This window comes from Coenobita brevimanus, chromosome 63, assembly GCF_032717465.1.
Source record: "Coenobita brevimanus isolate Jiangsu-jjx chromosome 63, ASM3271746v2, whole genome shotgun sequence".
Lineage (NCBI taxonomy): Eukaryota > Metazoa > Arthropoda > Malacostraca > Decapoda > Coenobitidae > Coenobita > Coenobita brevimanus.
Window position 1 is genome coordinate 9,243,391 of NC_137016.1, and position 21,639 is coordinate 9,265,029.

Consider the following 21,639-nt stretch of genomic DNA (forward strand, 5'->3'; position numbering starts at 1 on the left):
ATGAGGGAAAGGCTGGAAATGGGAGGGGGAAGGAAAGACGGGAAACTGGGGAGGGTGGGGGGGGGTAGAATGAGTGGGGGAAGGAACAGAGTGAAGTAGTGGTGTTGGGGAGGGGGTAAGGTTACTACTGGAGTGAGGAGGGGAAGCAAAATTGGAGAAGAGGAGGAAGGGGTAGATATGGGGAGAGGGGATAGGGATGAGAGGAGGAGGGCCTTATGGAGAGGAGGAGAGGGTTGTGACATGGATAAACTGGCTAGGGTTATCTATTAGTCTCTTTACTGACTGTGAAGTTGCCAATCCTTTAGGGCCAGGGTTCAAATCCTGGTGAGGGCATCTGGTGTCACTCAATTCACGTGTCCATCCTCCCTTTCTTGGATGATAAACAAAATGAGTGCTTAGTGTAACATCTAGGGAAGGTAACTGTGGTTACCTGGGTGATGCAATAACCTTGTATCCCAGGATAATAAGTAAATAACCCTCGACATCCACAAAGGCCTAAGATACGGATATGGGCACCGTGGATAAGCGTCTCATGGCGTCTGTTCCACCTTTACCTTTTCTGGCTATGGGTAGACACCTAAGTCGTGGAAGGTGTGGCCACGAAGAAATAACCTCTATATCTCTGTATTCCACCATCAGGTTGGCATCCCTTTAACTCATGCAGGTCTCACTCATATACCTTTTCGTCCAACATCTTCCTCTTCCATTCTCACCCTCCCCTTCTTTCCCTCCACCTCGCTCGCATACACTCTCCTAGTGAATCTCTCATTCTCTATTCTCCCTGCATGGTTAGCATATATGCACAGCAGGGAGGCGGGGTTGTTTTAAAGTGGAAGGGTGCAGAGTTGGAGGGGAAATAGAGAGAAAATAACCCTTTCAATCCTGTGACTTCATTTTCTGTAAGTTTTGCTGCAACCAATCCAGTTGTATTTTGCTTAGGAAAGACATCTCGCAGTGAAGAGACTGCTGAAAGCCATAGTTATCCCTTCCAGTTCGAAAAGGTGAATAAAATCGACTGTGGGTACAAAGAAAAAAAAAAAGATGGTAGTGGTGCTAAGAGGCAGAAAGGGGTAGAGATTTTTCTTTCTCTGTAATGACAAGAAGAAAGAGTGAATGGATACAAACCTTCAGAGTCTCTTTTTCTTCGAAAAACAAAACAAATGAAAGCCAGTTTCAAATTGCTTTCATTTCGAGACAGAGTAGCCGGATACATTGCACTTAACAGACTCGAGGTCCTAGACAGAGGGAATTACAGACTGAGAAAGACAGGTCCAGAGCTGACCTGCTGTATACATGAATGACTGAGGGTATCGGTTAACTCTTGATTAGAGAGTTGGACAGAAAAGGGAAACGGTAATTCTGAAGGACAAGATGGACAGGGGTGAAGGAAAGAGGAGGAGGAGGGAGTTAGGCGTGAAGAAACGGGGGAGGGGGGAACGAGGAGGATTTAGAGGAAGAAGGGAAAGGTAAAGTTGGAGGAAGATAATAAGGAACACGGTTGAAGGAGTAGGGTAAGAGGTAAATTTAGGGGCGGAGGGAGAAGAAAGAAAGACATGGAGTAAGACAAGAGGATGGATGGAACTGGAAGAAGAGGGGGGGGGGGGTAGAGGGTTGGGACGGCAGAAACAGAATGGGTGGGATGAGCATAGGGTTAGGAATGGTGGTGCTGGTGGAACACGAATTTCATGACCAATAAAACAATGTACTAGACCAGCTCTCTCTCTCTCTCTCTCTCTCTCTCTCTCTCTCTCTCTCTCTCTCTCATGTACGGGCACTTTTTTCAGCCTACACAGAATATTGGATACCAATGTGTGTACGAGAATTACAAACATACCAGTGTGTGTACGAGAATTACAAACATACACTCGACTGAAGGACATATTTATACACACAAAAGCGCACAGGATGAATACACACACACACACACACACACACACACACACACACACACACACACACACACACACACTCACTCACTCACTCACAGTAGTATACAAGTATACAATGACAGACAAACGCACATGGACACACATAAAAAGCCAACTAAGTAATCTCTCTCTCTCTCTCTCTCTCTCTCTCTCTCTCTCCACTTCTTAACTACCAGCCCACGACCCCTTTTCTTGAACACTCTGGTAATCCCAGCTCTAATATCACGAAATGGAACTGTGCTCGTAGACGGACCATGCAAGTGGTAGGGGTAGGGAGGGGAGTAGGGTGAGTGGGGAGGGGATGGGGTGAAAGGGGGAGGGGGGCGGGAAGAGTGGGGAGGGGATGGGGTAAGAGGGGGAGATGATGGGATGGGAGGAGAGGGACAGAGGGGAGAATGAGGGCAGGCGAAGAGGATTGATTTGGAGGATGGGGTGGAATAACAGGGAATAAAAGAGGGTGAGAGGACATGGAAAAAATGGGATATAGACCAATTGGAGATGTTGGGATGAAGAGCCTATCGTAAAATATAACGAGGGATAAGGTACAAAGTCGAAGTTGCAATGTGTAGAAAATGCAGGTTTTAGTTAAACGAAAAAGCAGGGGGAAAGATTAGCTGATAGTAACAATTCAGAGAAAATTTACGAAGCGTGGGCAAAGAAAGCAGAAATAAAGGAGAAAGGGAGTAACGAGTTGAGGAAAGACGGCAGTGGTAAAAAAAAAAATACTTTACAAATAATGCAGAAACTAGGAATGAAACACACAAAAACATAAACGACAGAGCAGAAGAAAGGCAAGTCAGATATATATATATATATATATATATATATATAATATATATATATATATATATATATATATATATATATATATATATATATATATATATGCGAGGAAGAAGGAACCAAAGGCCATGAGCCCGCAATAAGAGTTCCCTGCAAGAGAAAAACAAAATACAAGAGAAAGCCAAATTCAAGATCCATTTATTTCGAGATGCCTGGACACACTGCTTTTGACAGACTGGAGATCATAGGCAGCAGGAAATACAGAGGGAGACAGTTCCAGAGTTGACCTGTTGCATAAATGAAGGACTGGGAGTAACGGTTAACTCTTGAATTAGAGAGTTGGACAGAAAAGGGATGAGAGTTTGCTGCTAGACGGGTGCTACGCGCCCGTCGTAGAGGTGGAGGAATGCATGCAGACATTTCAGAGGAGCAGTGACCATTAAAGTAGCGATAGAAAAGAGATAAAGATGCAACAGTGCGGCGAAGCGACAGAGGTTGAAGGGAGTCAGTAAGAGGAGGAGAGTTAATGAGAAAAAAAAAGCCTTTGACTCCACCCTATTGAGAAGAGCTATGTGTAGGGAGCCTCCCCACACATGAGAGTTGTACTCCACACAGGGACGGATAAAACCCCTGTATAGAGTCAACAATTGTGCAGGGGTAAAGAAAGAACGGAGTCGGCTTAGCACACCGAATCTCTTGGAAGCAGATTTTACAAGAGATGTAATATGATCTTTCCAAGATAAGTCCCGAGTAAATGAAACCCCAAGCATGTTCAGGGATGATGAAGGATTGGGTGAATATTATTAAACATTAGTGGGTATACCTGTGGAAGATTTTGACAGGTTGATAGGTGTAAGAACTGAGTTTTTGATGCATTAAAAACAACAAGATTATTTTTACCCCAGTCAGAGATACGAGCCAAGTCAGACATTAGGTGTGCCATAGCCTCATCCCTTGTTTGTTGAAGTAACTGCTGACATTGACGTTGCGGGAACCGAATGGAAAGGTGAAGGGTGGAGTCATCAGCGTATGAGTGGATAGGGTTAGATGTACAGCTTAGAAGGTCATTGATGAATAGAAGGAGGAGAGTTGGTGATAGGACAGAGCCCTGAGGAACACCACTGTTGATAGATCTAGGAGAAGAATGATAGCCGTCTACAACAGCGGCTATAGAACGACCAGAAAGGAAGCTAGCAATGAAGGCACAGATAGAGGGATAGAAACCGTTAGAGGGCAGTTTAGAAATTAAAGATTTATGCCAGACTTGATCGAAAGCCTTTGAGATGTCAAGTGTAATGGCAAAGTTTTTGCCAAAGTCCCAAAAGGAGGATGACCAGGAGTCTGAAAGGTAGGTGAGAAGATCACCAGTGGAGCGTCCCTGACGGAACCCGTACTGATGATCAGAAAGAAGGTTGTGATAGGAACGATGCCTTAAAATTTTTCTATTGAGAATTGACTAGAAAACTTTTGAAATACAGGACATTAAAGCAATTGGACGATAGTTGGAGGGTTGAGAGTGGTCACCCTTCTTTGGGACTGGCTGAAAGAAAGCAAACTTCCAGCAAGAAGGAAAGGTACAAGTTGACAGACAAAGGTGAAAGAGTTTGCCTAGGCAGGGTGTAAGCACAGAAGCACAGTTCTTGAGAACAACAGGTGGGACTCCATCAGGCCCATATGTCTTGTTAGTATTGAGGCCAGTGATGGCAGAAAATACATCAGCTGAAGAAATTTTAATGTCAGCCATGAGGAAGTCAGAGGCGGGAAGTGATGGAGAAACAGCACCGGAATCGTCTAAGGTAGAATTGGAGGAGAAAGTCTGTGCGAAGAGATCTGCTTTATCAGTGGAAGAAATAGCTACAGAACCATCAGAGTAGAAAAGAGGAGGGAAGGATAATGAGATAAAGTTGTCAGAAAGGTTTTTGGCAAGGTGTCAGAAGGAGCGGGAAGAATTCGAGTTGGAGAGTTGAGAGCATTTAGTACGGATGAAAGTATTTTTAGCAGAGCGAAGAACAGACTCAGCACGATTCCGGGCAGAAACGTAAAGATGATGTGATTCAGGGGTGGGTTGGCTCTGGTACCTTTTGTAGGCCCTTTCCTTGTTGTGGACAGCATTAGAACAAACGTGATTAAACCAAGGCTTTCTTGCATTAGTCAAAGGATATGAGAAAGGAATGTATGCTTCCATGCCCGAGAGAATAACCTCCATAATGCACAAGGCACACTCAGATGGCTCCCGGCCATGGAAACAATAATCATTCCAGGGAAAATCAAAGAAGTACTGCCTGAGGGTCTCCCAATCCGCGGCTCCAAAATGCCACAGGCGACGTTTCCCTGGAGGGTCCTCAGGCCGTACCAGAGTGATAGGACAGGTTAAGGTGATAAGGTTGTGATCGGAGGAGCCCAACGGAGAGAAAAGATTAACAGTGTAAGCAGAAGGATTAGTTGTAAGGAAGAGGTCAAGTATGTTGGAGCTCTCTCCAAGGCAGTCTGGGATACGGGTAGGGTGCTGTACAAGCTGCTCTAGGTCATTAAGGATAGAAAAAATGTAGACTTGTTCACCAGGTGGATCAGTGAAAGGAGAGGAGAGCCAAAGATGGTGGTGAATATTGAAATCTCCTAGAACGGAGATTTCAGAGAAAGGAGAAATGGATATAATGTGTTCCATCGTAGAAGTAAGATAGTCGAAGAATTTTTGATAGTAGAATTAGGGGATAAGTAAACAGCACAGATATATTTAGTCAGAGAATGACAGGAAAGCCAAAGCCAGTGTAGAGAATTCAGAAGAATCGAGTTCAGGAACACGAGAGCAAGATAAGTCGTTGGTTATATATATACAACAGCCACCTTTGGCTTTGAAATGAGTATAGAGAAAGTAGGAGGATACAGAAAAGTGTTTGCTGTCAGTTGCCTCAGACAGCTGAGTCTCAGTTAGAAAGAGAAGGTGAGGTTTAGAGGAGGAGAGGTGGTGCTCAACAGAGCGAAAGTTAGAGGAAAGGCCGCGAATGTTGCAGAAATGAAGAAGAGAGTCAGACAGTGGTTCCAGGCACCTCTTGTCGTCACCGGGAGAGGGGCGGAAGGTGTGGGCAGATACTTTACATTCACTGAATGTAAATATATATATATATATATATATATATATATATATATATATATATATATATATATATATAGGTAGATAGATAGATAGATAGATAGATATTTCTTTCAGTTTGATGACGCAATAGCTTGTTTGTTCTTGTTACCTCCACAAGATTATATTAATCTTGGCGGAGATAAATGTTTTTGAGACAGTGTAAATGGAGAGTATTTCAAACCCTGTCACTATCAATGGTCTCTCCGCAGATTAACAAAACCGTCTGAGGATAAGAGACCCTCAGTACAAACTGGGTTTTCTCGTTGAAGAAACTGCGAAACAGGTGAAGAAATTAGATAGAAAATAAAAGTAGACCAAAAAAGACTAAATAAATAAATAAATAAAATCGTACAAACTCACCAAAAAACTTCTAAAAATCATTAAGCTCTGTGGTCCATGCTTGCCATATTTCATTTACTTTAACTATATAGGCGTCTGAGACTGTGCTTCTGTGTTTCTGTTGCCACTGCTGCATGAAGTGAGGCGTGGCCCCGAGAAAATGATTGTAAAAACTATCCCTATTCAGTAACGACCCTATTAAACACTACTCCCCACTGCGCAACACTTTCTCGTTCTTCCCAACAGAAATCTTCCCACAATATTTTTGAGCCTCTCACTCTCAACCACTCTCATAACCACAGTCTCTTAATTCGTCTATCGCTCTCTGTTCGCTCCACACGGCACAATCCATCACAAAGTACTTGAGGCGGATGCACTAACACGTCCCCGTAAGGTCCCCGTAAGGCCGCCGCCGCTACGGTCCCCGTACGATTGTCGGTGTTTTGATATGTACTAACATTTCTCCCACCATCGTACGGTGACCGTAAGGCTAAGGGCGGGGAAAAACTCGCTGTGTTTGAGGGAATTTTTCCCCGCTCAGCTGATGGTCGCTTTGGCCAATCACAACGCAGGATGCTTCTCTGCCTAGACGCTTTAGCCAATCATCGTGTTTGGTGACACTGACTCTCAGCTGAGAAGAACTCAAAAACAAAACAGAGGACAGGCTTGGATGAAATATATGAAGTGTTGTCAGTTTGGGAAGTGCAGTGAGCAGAAAGCATTACTCACAATATTACCAGCATAGCTACTGCTGCATGTTGTGCAGCAGTACTGCACATTATTATTATACAATAATGTACGAGTACATTAAAGTGCCTTCAGTATACTGTACAGACTGAATCGCTCTTATATTTTACATTTCAGCCGTACAACACTTATTACATTAATGTGCGTTCTGCAAAACTGAACTGACACTGTTGTACACTGTACAGTACTGTACCTGACATTTTATGTTGAACAAAAGCACCCTAGAAAAAGCACCCTGTGATAAAAGCTCCAGCAAAGAATAAATTTGTGTAGTTTTTTATTTAATTTTTTGCTTAACAGTAACCTGACCTAAGAACCTAAAATAACCTGACCAAAGGTAACTGAACAGCCTAAGCTAAGCCAACGAGCCTAACCTAACCAAACCTTAACTAAACAATTTCACCTTACCTAACAACCTAACAATACCTAACTAAATAACCTAACCTAACAGAACTTAGCTGAAGAAACATAAGAGCCACATAGAACAAGCTAACCTAAGCCAGCAAAAAAAAAAAATAATAATAATAATAATCGACCTAACGAGCTAAATTTATCCAACCCTAACCTTGCTCTGAGATTCACATATATACTGTTCTCAGTCATTCCTCACTTTTGCCAGAAAATACTGAATAATTCCTAAGTCCCAAGAGGGATTCCATCCCTCCTTTGAAGTTTGTAATAAATATATACTCGGGTTAATCTTAAATTTTTATGGCATGGAATTCAGTGGTTTTAGTGATAATTTTGATATAATCTGTTTATATTAAGATTTTGTACTTTTATGTGGCCATAACAATTATGTGAGGATCCAAATTTTGTCCTTACTCTCAGAAGGCACAAATCAAAAGCCAAAAACCATAAAATCAAACCAACATAACGGGCTTTTATGACCGTTTTGGCTTTTTTTTTTTTTTTTTTAATTTATTGCCCCTTTGAAAAGTCAAAATTCCCCTTGCCCTGTTCACACAACTATCTTATGCTAACTCAACATAACCCTAAACTTAAATTAGCCTAGCTTAATAAATTAAGATAATTTTAACCCATCCCATTCCAGTAATAAACTACCCTAACTTAAATAACCTAAATTTAAAATAATCAAGTTTAAGCTAAAAGTAACCGAGGCTTAACCCAATTCTTACACATACCTAATCTCACCTAACCTTAAATTAGCCTAACATTAGTTTAACATAGCTTACCTTATCAATACTCAATCCAAAACTAAACAAATCTTACCTAACAAAAATAAACCTAATCTAACCAACATTTAACCTAACCTAACCTAATTCTTAACCTAACCTAACCCAGTGCTAACCTAACCTTACATGAGCCCAAATTAAACTAAGCTAACCTTACAATAATCCAGTCCACATATAAACAAACCTAACCTAACAAAAATTACCCTAATAAAAAATAACCTAACCTTGATTTTAAATTAACCTAACCTATCTTGAAACTATATTAGAAAAGTTTTTTTTTTTTTTTCTAGGGGCTTGACCTATTAGGCTATTCTCCTAGAGGTTCTTTTCCTGACGGTGTACCCTACTGCACAACAGAACATATTATACTACTCTACAGCACTACACCTTACACTGTTTCACACTAACATTGCTGTACACTACTATAGACTACATTAAAGCACACTATAATTTTCTACCAACCTAAAGCATACGTTAATACTGTAAAACACTAATTTATAGTACTACACAACACTGATGAGCATACAATACAGTAGAACATTAATGAACACATACTGAAACCACCAATTTACACTAATGTACAATTCAGCGCACTGTATATTGTTGTACGGCACCTCTATTAACTACCCAGTTCAGTGAAATAATTTGTTTACACGAGAGAATGCTTAATTCACTTTATTTTCGGGTGTCTGAAAGATACGGGAGACGTTAAGGTTGGTCGGGCCCAACCTTAGCGGCGATCGTAACTCCGGCTCCCGTAAGGTCTCCGAAAGTGTTCAGTGCATGCCAACATCCGACGCCGCTCCCTTTTCCCCCGCCCGTAGCGAGTTACGGGACCGCAACTGCGTTAGTGCATCCGGCCCCTTGTCTTTAATATTTCCCTTGCTTGTCTCTCGAGAATGCTACAGACAGTTAGGTTTTCCTATAACTAAAATTCATAATAAATCGTTAATAAATCATTCAGTGAATGTAAAGTATCTGCTCAATGCAGCCTCGCTAATATAAGACCCATCTTCAAAAAGGGCGATAAAAATGTGCAAGAAATTTGCTGCCCAATTAGCCTAACGCAAATTTCAAGCAAAAACACAATCGTTATTGCTTGGCGGGTATAATTTTATAAGAGATAAAGTGCGTGTGTTAAGGAAAAACGGATCGTGCCTTACAAACTTGAAAGATTATATGTGCACAATAATTAGGAAGCTAACATTCCTTTGGGAATTATCTGCTTAGGTTTCTAGATAGCGTTTGATAAGGACACGCATTAAAAGCCCACAGTATCTCAAACAGATTATATTATGACTGGCTAACGAATCGCAAACAACGAGTAGCGATAGATGGCAAATCATGAAGCTGACTACAAGTAATTAACGACGTTCCCTAAGGGTCAGTTCTAGTATCATTTTCTAACTATTTACGCCAATGATCTAGAAAATAAACCCATTTCCAAGGTAGCTAAGTTTACAAGTGACACAAAAACTGGAAATGGTAGAATAATGAAGAAAACGAACAGTGCATCCACCGAAAATAACCTGGCTAACTTAGTGGAGTGAAAATACCAGATGAAATTTTATGCAGAAAATTATACAGTAAAGTAATGGAATTTGGCAACAAAACATAAAAACATGTGTACTGCATTTTCGATACCCCAATGACATTAGTAAAAGACAAAAGATTCCTAAGAGTTAATCTGAAAACCAGTAACAACTGTACAGTAACGAGGCCAATAAATGCTCGGCTTTATCAGAGCTTCGATCACAAAACAACCAATATAATCTCTAAACTTATATACGTCACTAGTCAGGCCACACCCTCAAAGCTGGAGAGTACTAAGTGTCATTAAAATGATCCCATTACTTTGAAATCTGCCATACGAAGAACGGGTAAACCAACTGTGTATGTTTTGAGAGAGAGAGAGAGAGAGAGAGAGAGAGAGAGAGAGAGAGAGAGAGAGAGAGAGAATTTTAACACAATGGGAGAAAGCACATAACGCAGTGTGTGCTAAAGAGAAGTAAGGGCAAGGAAGAGGGAGGGAGGGCGTAAGAGGAACAGAAAGGATGGAAGTGAGTGAGGTGAAGAGGAGGAAGAGGAGGTGAGATGGAGGCTAAGGGAAGAAACTGATGGAAGAGATTATGTCCGGTTTATTTTAAGACGCAGGATAAGAATGTACAGACTGAGATAAAAGTTCGTCTGATATTCCATTTATTCTATTTCTCAGTTTACCGTCGCTGGACAGCCATCCTAAGGAGAGGGACTTTGTACGTTTCTCGGGTGGCAGAGAAAGGAAGAGAGGAGGGAAGAAGGAAGAGAAAGAGGGAAAGTGTGGGAAGAAGGAAAAGTAGTGTGGTTGGAGTGAAGAGAAGGAAGAAAGTATTGTCTGGTAGAAGGAAGTGAGAAAGTGTTGGAGAAAGGAAGGAAAAAATAATATATTGGTAAGAGGAGGAAAGGAACGATTGATAGGAAGAAAGGAAAGGAGGAAAAAGGCAGTGACTTGGAAGAAAATGGAAAGGAAAGTAGAAAAACAGAAATTACAGTAGGAAGGAAGTGAAGAATGATAAAAAAGGAGAGGAGGAGGAGGAAAGGGATAGAGGATGGAGAAAAAAGTGAGGGGGAGAGATTCGGGAGAAATTGTAAAAAGGAAAGAGAGGTAAACGGAAGAGAAGGAGAAAGGAAATGAAAGTAAAGAGAGAGAATGTGGGAAATCAGAGAAAGTTTATGAATGAAGGAGGAATATCGTCTGGGGGTGAGAGGAGTATTATGAGGAGGGGAAGGGAGAGAGGGAGGCAGGAAGGAAGGTGAGGTGCCAGGGAGGAAAGGAGAAAGGAGTTAAGGAGGAAAAGTAGTCGAAAAGAAAGAGAATGGGGAAGAGGAGAGAGAGGGAGGAAGAATGCGTGATAAAAAGGAAGTAAGGATGAACAAAATGGATGGAAGGAGAGGTGCAATGAACGAGCGGAAGAAGGAAAGAGTGAAATGACGGAAATAATGATAAACAAAATGGAAGGAAAGAGAGGTGTAAAGAACGACCGGAAGAAGGAAAGGGTGGAAGGAAAGAAAAGTGGTCGTTAAGAAAGAAAAAAATAAAGTGAGGGAGATTAACTGGTACGAAGAAAAAATGGATTATGAGAGGGAAGGAGACAGAAGAGGAACGGAGGAAGGACGAAGGAAGGGAAGGAGTGGATGGATGGGTGAAGGGAAGGAATGGAAGGAAGGGTTAAGGGAAGGAATAGAAGAAGGGGTAAAGGGAGGATTGGGAGGGGAATAATGAGGGAGGGAGGAGACGTGATCTGAAGGGAAAGAGGAAGGAAGGAAGTACGGAGGGAAAAAAAGAATAGAAAGTGAGGAGGAGAGGGACGGGGGAGGGGGAGTAGAATGTAAGAATGAATGTGTAGTAAAAAGGTAAGACGGGTGAACACGATGGATGGTGAAACAGAAGAGGGATGGATGAAGAAACAGAGGAAGGAAGGAAGAGAAGCTAGCGACAGTAAATGATGGGCATAATGGAAAGGATAAAAGGTGTGTGCGGAGGACAGTAAGACAAAGGCAAAAAGATGAAAAGAGGAGAAATGAGGAAGGAAGGATGGAAGGATGAAGAGAAGGGAAGGAGGAAAGAATAAGAGGAAAAATGAAGGAAGGGTGTGCGTTAATAAAGAACGGAAATGCATGGGATATACAATGGTGTTCAGGTCGTAGGAATGTATGACTAAAAAGAAAACATGAAAGGGGAGACAATGTATAAGGAGAGAAGGAAACAGAGACGGAAGGTAAGAGTGGAATGGAGACAGGAAGAATAATGTACTGGATGCATAAATGAGCTGGAATTCGGAGGACTGTGATTCTGGCGATGGATGTAAAAAAGGAGAGGGAAGAAAGTGCACGACAAGGAAGAAAGGAGAGAGGGTGGGGGGGAAGAGTGGAAGTAGAAGGAAGGATAGATAATGCTTTGGAAATTTAAGAAGGCTAAGATAACGAAAATCTTAATAAAAACTGGCATAAAGTGTACAAGATAAAGAAGAAAAGAGAGAAAGGGTAGGATAAAGACGGATGAGAAGGGATAGGCTGAAAAATAATGAAGGAAGAATAATGCATAGGAAGTTTATGAGGGCCATAATAAAGAATGACACTATAAAACTGGTTATAAATTAGAACAAAGGAGAGAAAGGAAGTGTGCAAGTAGGGAGGGAGAGAGGGAGGGAGGAAAGGAAAAGAGGGAGAGGAGGAAGAAGGAAGGATAATGCATACAAAGCTTAAGACGGCTAGGAGAAGGAAGGGTATAATATAAACTGGTATAATGATAGTCTGATAAAGAACCAAAAAAGGGGGGGGGGAGGAGAGAAATATACGACAAGGAGGGAAGTAGAGAATGATGGAAGGAAAGGAGGAAACAAGAAAAAGGATACCTCTTGGAAAATTCAAAAAAATTTTAATACGGATGAGCTTAATAAAAATTGAAGTAAAAGGTTGTTGTGTAAAAGCCCAGTCTTTTACTCCACCCACCACACACGCCAAAAATCGTCTCTCTTACATGCACACCAGCACGCCAACACACACACACACACACACACACACACACACACACACGTGGGGGGTCTATTTACGTCACCATCCCTTAAGACAAGTGCACTGTCGTGACACTATATATATATATATATATATATATATATATATATATATATATATATATATATATATATATATATATATATATATATATATATATATATATATATATATATATATATATACATATATATATATATATATATATATTTATTTATGAATTATTCACATATACCCTAACGTATAACTTTTGCTCAGCCGTGAAAGCAGCACCGGTATTAATACAGCTTGGGATCATTGGCTTGATTGGGATGCCTGTGTGTACCATTATTACTAAATCATCCAGTTATATACACAACTGCAGGCAGTAATAGCGCTCCATATTTTATTCGGCCATTATAAAACTATTGCACTATATTTCATAAAGTCTGCTGTACTGAGAAGAATCGCATCACTGGGTTTCTAAAGTCATGTTCACTTTCTCGTTATTTATAGTACTGAAGAGAGTCTGAATTTATATCCACAACGGTATATTTAAAAATTTCACTTCCTAATCTTTTATCACATACAACACACATCCCTCTCCAACTGACGCGAAAATGAGTAAAGTACTTTTTACTGTCAGAGTCATATATACAGCTTGTTCGTTTGGCGTTTCTGGGTAAAATTTTGTATATCGTAAAATATCTGTCTACTGCAAAACTAGGTATTCTGTGGAGGTGGCCATGAAAACAAATGATACTCTGACTTTTCTACCCTACTCAAAGAATAACCTTCCTATAACGACGCTACATCTTTCTAGTGCTGTATATCCTTTCTCTGTAGCTACCATGCATCTGGTTTTTGGACTTGTTATCTCTCTTTCGTCTCTCAATCATCCTACTTCATTCTCCTAGTCAGTCTCTCACTGTTCTCATTTTACATTTCCTAACACCCTGTGCCTCTTCATCACGCTTTAGACCACATTTTCTTCTTCCCCATCCACCTATGTGTGTATTCCTCCAGTTTACCGTCCCAGTGTTGTAATGTAACAATGTTCTTTGTCCTTAATCTTGGCTTGTGTCCCACAAACATCGTCTGTGCACCACTGCATTGCGCCACCGTTAAAATCGGTACCTTGTCATGCAAAGCTTTGTTTACTAGCACATTGACTTTCCCATTCCCTTACTGCTATTACTTCCATCTGTGCTTATGTCACGCAGTCCATCCCCATCGTTATGTTTTTTGTCCAAAGCACTGATATAACACTGTAACCCTTTATAGCTGAGTCTTTTCTAGCATTACACTGAAGCTAACGCCACACGATTTTATTCGGCTACAAAGGAGTCATACGAGGCTGAGCGTGTTTAAACAATTACCAGTACCGTAACCCGCACATGGTTGGGACAATTCAGGCGTCCTGTTAAAGCTAAAACAACACGACCATATCTAGCTGAGAATGAGTCACATCAGCAAGAGAAACTTCCTCACATTCTCCAGTTCTAAACCCTGCAGTACCACCTTCCAATCTATCTCGGTGCCTCTTTCAAACACTGTCACTTGGCCTATACCTACACTAACTTGACAATACCACAGTTAATACGAAACACTAAATCTTTCCGTCACACACAGCAACTTTCATTTCTCATCTCGCAGCAGCAGTGTTGCCTTCAGCAACACAGACTCTGACATTCAACACTCCATTTAAGCCTCTCACAACAAGCTGATTTCCGTAGCTGAATAAAATCTTCAGGAGCAGCAAGAATAAAATATACAGTACAAGGGTCAACAACTGAAGGGACTGAAGCGGAAGAAGTCGGGTAATAGACCACGTTTATCACAAGGATTCAACAAGCCATGAAAAATTTACTGTCCTCCATTGCCGGTATTGCACTGTGGAGGAGGTGGAGAAGGGAGAGGAGGAGGAGGAGGAAGCAGAGAAAGACATGGACTCTTATTCTCGCCGGGTAAGGAAGCTCCCTAACACCTCTTCCTTAGCGATTTATTTTTGGATATGGGTAGTTAACTATTTTTTTTTTTTTTTTTTTTTTGCACATTATTTACGGAGAATATGGCGATACTGGGAGGATTTATGTAACACAGAAAAGGACAGTAAGGTGTGATGAACAAAATAAACCGCCTAGGAAAAGGTGTTTGGGAGCCTCCTAAACCGACGAGAATACGGGCCATGGTATATGATGACTATGAAAATGATGATACAAAGAACGACGGTGAGAAGAACAGAGACATACAGGAAGGAGAAAAAGGAAATGACAGGCGTAAGTGACAAGGAAAGCAGCCAACCATCATTCCCACAGATTATGACACGCAGCCGTCAAATTTACGATCCAGGCCCCCATTCCAGTTTCAGGTGTGAATAAGGTGGGGGTTACGAGACCTTGCCCAAGAGAACAAACACTGGAGACAGACAAAGTGAAAAAATGTACACCCTAAATTATCACATGTACCGAAAAGACAAAATTAAAAACAGTGTGAAACCAAAGACGAAGAACAACCATGAACAATAACTCTCTCTCTCTCTCTCTCTCTCTCTCTCTCTATTATATATACTGTATATATATATATATATGGGTATATATATTTATAGGTATATATATATATATATATGGGTATATATATATATATATGGATATATATATGGATATATATACCCCTGGGGGTAGGGGGGTTTCAAGAATACTCCCCCAGTATCCCTGCTTGTCGTACGAGGCGACTAAAAGGGTTGGTGGTGGGTTAGTGCCCCACCCCGTAAAAAGAACTAACTAAAAAAGCAAATAAAGTGCCTCGGACCCGGACGGACCATACGTTGACGACTAAGGAACGGACAAAGGACATTCTGAGAGTAGGAACGTGGAATGTGAGAGGAGTGAATGATGAAGTGAAAGAGAGAGAGATTGTCCAGGTGCTTGAGGATGCAAAAGTGGATATATGTGGATTGACTGAAACTAAATGGAAAGGTGAAAGGATGAGAGAATGGGAATACGGTGTAGGTATATGTGCGGGAGTCAGTGAGATTGAGAGGGCAAGAGAGGGAGTATGTCTGATGATAAGCAAGAAGTGGAAGGAGAATATAAGAGAGTATGGAACAGTGGGTGCAAGGATTGTATGGGTGAGGATGAAAGTAGGTATACAAGCATGGGCGATTGTATGTGTGTATGGTCCAACAGAGGATCGAGTGGCAAGAGTGAAAGATGAGTTTTGGGAGAGAGTAGAAGCATGTATGGACAAGTTTGAGAGAAGCGAGAGAGTGCTGTTGATTGGAGACATGAATGGCAAAGTTGGGAATGTACGAGTGGATGGAGTGGTTGGTCAGTGGGGTGTGCCAGCTGAAGTAGATGGGAATGGAAGTGCTTTGGTGGACATCTGTGCTGGTAAGGGGTTGGCAATAGCCAACACCTACTTTCGTCATAAGATGATCCACCGGTATACATGGAGAGTAATGAGGAGGATGGATGGTGAACTTGTTGAACGAAATGCAATGATAGACTACGTGTGTGTGGATGAGCGAATGAGAAGACAAGTGTTGGATGCAAGGGTGTGGACAGGGTGGGGGAATGGAGTCTCGGACCATCACTTAGTGATGGCCAAGGTACAGCTGCAAAGAAAGTGGTTGAGGAGACGAAGGGGAAGACAGGAGGAAGCAGCTCCTGTGAGAAGAGTGGAGAAATTGCAAGATAGTGAGAAAATGACAGAGTATAAGAGCATAGTGGAAGAAAGATTGGGAAGGTATGAGCTAGAGCAGATGGAAGGGGTGGAAGACGTATGTAAGATATTCACAGAAGAGATAAGCGCAGCGTTTGAGGCGGTTTCTGGAGTGAGGAGGAGATGCAAGGGTGTGCAAGGGACAGCATGGTGGAATGATGAGGTGAAACGAGCTGTGGAACAAAAGAAGAAGGCATATGGTAAATGGTTGGCGAGTAGAGGTAGGGGCGAAGATGAGAGAGAGAAGAGAGAGGTATATGTGAGCAGGAGAAGGGAGGTTAAGAGACTGGTGAAGGAGAGTAAGAAGAAAGTGGATGAAGAGTTTGGGAGGAATCTGAGTGTGAAATGGAGGGAGAGTAAGAAATTGTTTTGGAAGGAGGTAAAGAAAGTAAGGCAGTGTGAAAGGGGAAATAGTAGGGAAGTGAAAGATAGGAATAATAGATTGTTGGTGGAGAAGAGAGAGAAATTGAGGAGATGGAAGGAGCACTTTGAGGATTTGTTGAATGTAGAGAGTGAGAGCAGTGTGAGTATAAGTGGTTGGGGAATGGCTGGGAGAAGAAGAGATGAGAGGAGGGAGGAAGAGATCAGTAGGTCGGAAGTAGTGGAAGCGATGAAGAAGATTAAGCTGGGAAAGGCCCCAGGAATTGATGGAGTGTGTGGTGAAATGCTTAGGTATGGGGGTGAGATTGTTGTGGAGTGGATATGGAAGTTGTGTAGATTGGCTTGGGAAGAGGGAAGGGTTCCAGAGGACTGGAAATCAGGTATAATTGTTCCTCTGTACAAAGGAAAAGGGGAGAGGGAAGTATGTGGTAACCATAGGGGTATTTGCCTTCTTAGTGTGACTGGTAAAATATATGGTAGAATACTCATTGATAGGTTTAGGCATATGACAGAGGAGCTAGTTGGAGAAGAACAAGGGGATTTAGGAAGGGAAAAGGGTGTGTAGATCAGATATTTGTTCTAAGATGTTTAGTGGAGAAGTATCTAGAGAAGGGAAGGAAAGTGTATGCTGCCTTCATGGACTTGGAGAAAGCTTATGACAGAATAGATAGGCAAGGTATGTGGAAGGTATTAAGAATATATGGAGTGGAGGGGAAATTGTTGAGTGCTGTGAAGAGTATGTACGAGGGAGCTAGGGCTACGGTGCGAGTGGATGGTGAGCTGAGTGAGTTCTTTGATCTCAATGTGGGACTGAAACAGGGGTGTGTGATGTCTCCATGGCTGTTTAATATATATATGGATGGGGTTGTAAAGGAGGTGCAAGGTAGGGCAGTGGATGTGGGGGTGGCCCTAATGAATGAGGGTGAGATTTGGAAGCTTCCGGTGTTGCTGTTTGCTGATGATACAGTATTGTTGAGTGAAGATGAATGGGAGTTGCAAGGTTTGGTGAATGAATTTGGGACAGTGTGTAGGAGGAGGAAGCTGAACGTTAATGTAAACAAAAGTAAAGTTATGGTGTTTGAGAGGAATGAAGTCACAGAGTGTGCAGTGAGGTTGGATGGTGAGGATATGGAGAATGTGAGTGCATTCAAGTACTTGGGTAGTGTGATGAGTAAGGATGGAACTTTGGGGGATGAAGTACGTGAAAGGGTACAGCAGGGAAGAAAGGTTGTTGGTACACTGAAAGCAGTGATGAGAAATAGGGAGGTGAGTATGGAAGTTAAGAAGTCACTGCATGATGGTATTGTGATCCCTACCCTGACGTATGGAAGCGAGGCATGGACCTTGCAAGAGGGGAACAAGTCAAGAGTGAGAGCAGTGGAAATGAGTTACTTGAGAGGAGCATGTGGAGTGACGTGGAGGGACAAGTTGACGAATGAAGAAGTGAAGGAACGTTGTGGGGTAGATGTGGATGCGGTTGAAAAGATTAGGAGAAATACACTGAGGTGGTTTGGACATGTGGAGAGAATGGAGAATGAAAGACTGACTAAGAGGGTGTATGTAGGTGAGGTGGAGGGAGGGAGAGGGAGGGGTAGACCGAGGATGAGGTGGAGGGATGGAGTTGAGAGGTATATGAGGGAGGGGGGGGTGAGTTGGAGGAGGGGAGTCAAATGGTGGGTGACAGAGTGACTTGGAGGCGTTTTGTCTGCAGCCACCCTTTGCGGGATTAGGCCGTCGGGCTATATATATATATATATATATATATATATATATATATATATATATATAAGTTTATTTATTTATATATATATATATATATTTTTTTTTTTTGACAGATAAATAGATATACTGAATATATGTACTTACTTGTCAAAGAAATAAACAAACAAACGCAAACACCTGTTCTTTCCATTCTCTCTCTCTCTCTCTCTCTCTCTCTCTCTCTCTCTCTCAAGGCTTCATCCAAGACACCGTCACCTTCAAAGACCTCAGCTAATTTCATAACAGGCTAATTAAGAAAACCTCACCTTTGCCCTTCTTTCCGCCTCTAGAGCACCTGAGTGGGACAACCAGTACTTGTAGGTGTGTAATGGCAGATACAGGTGGCCAGAGTGTCACAGAGGGTCCTGGAGTGCCTTAGGGAACCTTATAAGGGTTACAGGGGGTCTTGGAGTGACTTAGGGAACCTTATAAGGGTAACAGAGGGTCCTGGAGTGCCTTAGGGAATCTTATAAGGGTAACAGAGGGTCCTGGAGTGCCTTAGGGAGCCTTATAAGGGTCACAGGGGGTCCTGGAGTGCCTTAGGAAGCCTTATAAGGGTCACAGAGGGTCCTGGAGTGCCTTAGGGAACCTTATAAGGGTCACAGGGGGTCCTGGAGTGCCTTAGGGAGCCTTATAAGGGTCACAGAGGTTCCTGGAGTGCCTTAGGGAACCTTATAAGGGTCACAGGGGGGTCCTGGAGTGCCTTAGGAAGCCTTATAAGGGTCACAGGAGGTCTTGGAGTGCATTAGGGAGCCTTATAAGGGTTAAGGAATCGTGTAATATACACGGTTACCTAAGTTGTGGCTGTTGACACCAAGTGTTTATATGCTTATTTGCCATTCTCTCTCTCTCTCTCTCTCTCTCTCTCTCTCTCTCTCTCTCTATCCGTTAGTTTATTTTCCGCTGTCTGTCTCAAACAGTAGAAGCCGAGTGAGAGGCGAATAGCTATGGATAGAAGCAAAGGTAGGGATGGAAGGAGCAAAAACGATAGAGAGAGGGATAAGTACTGAAGAAGGGAAGGAGGAATGCAAGCAATGGTTGATAAAATGATATGATGGATTTAATACTAATAAACATAAACAGGTCTACACAGATTAAGCACACCTTACATTCCCAAAGATATGGTTTCTTAATATAGGGAGACGAGCTGACCCAAAAGTACCAAGATCATCAGCGAAAAAAAGAAAGGACACCAAAGTTTCCATTGAGAAAAATCTAAGGAAGGCTTTTTTGGAGGCAATCCTCTGTTTTTTTTACATAATCTTAAAAAGCATGATGGAAAACACAGGCAGCCTAACGTTTCTACCTCGTTGCTAACTGCGTCATGCACAGTGGGAAGCGATCGAACCCTTTCATGTACCATTTAAAATTAGAGTTATAAAATGAGGGTGTTGCCGCTGCTACTCATGTTCAGTTAGTAATGACACGGCTCAATGTATCTTGCTAGAAATTCATGCCAAAGCGATGGATGGAACTTAGTGAAGGAAAAGATGGTGGGTTGATCGATAAATGGATGGACTGACAGCTTGGATGCAGGGTTGGTGGAGGATGGATGGAAGAATGGTTGGGAATGGATGGACATATGGATGGGATAATGGTTTGGAATGGATGGACGGATGGATGGGAAGATGGTTGGAGTGGATGGAAGGATGGCTGGAAATGAATAGAAGGTTGGTTGGAAAGGAATGGAAGGGTGGGTTGGAAATGGACGAAGGACCACTTAAGGATGGTTCAATAAACGGACAGAAAGATGGGGTGGATGGATGGATAGGTAGGTGGATGGAATGTTGGCTTGGGGGGAGGGAGGGAGGGATGACTGGGGATTAATGAATGGAAAAAGTAATCAGAAGGCTGTATGAACGTAGGTAAGAGGATTAATATATATATATATATATATATATATATATATATATATATATATATATATATATATATAACATTAAGGACAGATAAATGTCCGTTGATAAAAGATACCAAGGTAAAGACGGCGATAAAGTGGGGCAGAGGACATGATACCTAAGAGGGGAAGCAAAAATAAATTGCGTGATATGCTACTGAAAGACAAGGTTGCAAAAGGTTGGGAAGAACATAATGGGTTGTGCCGAGTGAGATTAGGCTTTACTAAACAAAAGCAAGTCGGAACATGGGACAGTATGGTGCATGGGGGAGGAATGATTGCCGGTTAGAGAACGATGGAGTTGGAGGAATGAAGTGGACAATGAAAAGGCCAAAGTGAAAAAGTGGTATGGAAGTTGACTAATAATCGCAATCCCATTCTTCCCTGATATTCCACAAAACCCACAGATATGTCATGAAACCACCCACGCCACTACCATCATATTGGTCCTGAAGATCAGACATGTTGGTATGACAGTATGTGTATCCGATTGAGACCTACTGCGCCTCAGATACATTGAAGAAAGTGATAAAATTAGACAAAACTGAAGGAGGTTGGTGGCCTTACAGAATGATACTCGTAGATGAAAATAAAATGACTGAATGGCAAATGGATGGGGGACTAACGAAAGCCAATGTCAATAAGACTGATTACATGGAAAGCCGATGACAGCGATACAGCGAGACCTGTGGCGGCGGGAAAGTGGATAAGGCTGGTGTGGATGATGGTAATGGTGGATGGTGTTAGATGGAAGAAACTGCATGACTGGTAGGTAAAATAAAATACGGATGGATGGTACTGGATGAAGGAAATATGGAATGTATGGCTTAGGACTTAAAGAAACTTGATGGACGCAAAGTGGAAGGAAAGGATGTATGGTCAAGACTGGATGGACTGTTGGGAAAGAGGGAGGGGAATAAGATTGCACGAGGCATAGAGATTGGATTCTGTGATACTTGAGACCTGCCGCAATAAAAGAGAGCAGACTGTCACGGTAGGAAGAAAAATATGGTTCGTATCGTCGTTGCCTAACATTTCGTTGTACTTCTTCTCTAGAGTCTTATTTTGTCTACTACGTCAAATATGTTTGGGTATGCTACTAATGCAGACCAGATTGATTCTGAGGAAAAAATATAACAGAGGCAGTAGTAAAACGAAATACTGATAATACACAGCCGAAAAAGCCCCCTGTGTTGAAGATAGAAATGTTCGCTTTCC